The following is a 1369-nucleotide window of genomic DNA, read 5'->3' on the forward strand; positions in this document are numbered from 1 at the left end:
GAGGATCAGTATGGGCATGGAATTGGCCGTTGTCTGGACACAGATTTACAGATTTGGCTCTATGTGGCGGGAAATACCGGCAGTGCCGAAGTAAAGAACTCTTTCTTTTAGGAATGATGACTCTACCTCTAGAAAGAGCTGCTAGACTTGCTGCATGTGTAGATATGGGGATGAGGAGTAAGATGGATGGGGCTATGTCAGAGACAGTGTGGCCAGCACAGGCAGGATCACTCAATATGTCCCACCTTCTAAGACCGATCACCTGATTCATTGGTTTCTCAACTCTCAGAGCCCAGAGAATTTTAGTAGAGATTTACTCTCCAAGATAGAGCACTTCCAAAAATCTCTCTCTCACACACACACACACTCTTCTCAGGTACTAGGGGACATTAAACGGTGTTCTAAGATCTTTTCCAGTGCCAGTGAGAATAGTTTTATTATTATTATTATTATTGTGAGAATACCGTACAGAGGAGTTACAATTACATGGGCTAGATAACGAGTACATTTCTTATCAAGCATTGTTGCCTTCTAGTTGTTTCCCCTTCCCATCCCTTCTGATACTCCTCCCCTGCCCCCATCCGATCCTCCCCCACCCCCCACCAAAGTTGTTGAGTTCGTTTTCAACATAAGAACTTGTACATCTCATTGTTGCAATGGGTCCACCTGTATCCCTAGTTAAACGATTTGTTTTTTTTTCCCTTCCCCTCCACAAATTATACATCAACTACAGTGAAAGCATGGGTTATACTGTGGGGGAGGGACATACAAAGCAACATAGAAATCATCTTATAAATATGATAGAAACAATTGCATGATAGGAAAAAGACAAAAAAAAAAAAACATTTGGATACTTATCTTGTGGTTCATTCTCCTAACATCAACTTATCTGACCTTTGCTGCTTGACTCAGACATATGCTAGTTATTGCAAGTAAGGGAAACCATGGGGCCTATGTTTCTTTGGGCCTGGCTTACTTCATTTAATATAAGTTTTTCCAAGTCTTTCCATTGCCTAACAAATGGGGCAATGCCATTCTTTCTGATGGAGGCATAGAATTCCATTGTATATATATACCACATTTTTTTGATCCATTCATCTACTGAGGGGCATCTGGGTTGGTTCCATATATTAGCTATGGTAAATAATGCTGCAATAAACATAGTCGTGCTGGTAGCTTTAGTGTGGTCTGGTTTGTGATCATTTGGGTAAATGCCCAAAAGGGGGATTGCTGAGTCATAGGGGAGCTCTATGGGGAGTCTTTTGAGGAACTTCCATACTGCTTTCCAAAGTGGTTGAGCAAGTTTACACTCCCACCAACAATAAAGTAAGATTCCCTTCTGTCCACATCCCCTCCAGCATCTGTTGTT

Source organism: Dipodomys ordii, unplaced genomic scaffold (assembly GCF_000151885.1).
Source record: "Dipodomys ordii isolate 6190 unplaced genomic scaffold, Dord_2.0 Scaffold149, whole genome shotgun sequence".
NCBI lineage: Eukaryota > Metazoa > Chordata > Mammalia > Rodentia > Heteromyidae > Dipodomys > Dipodomys ordii.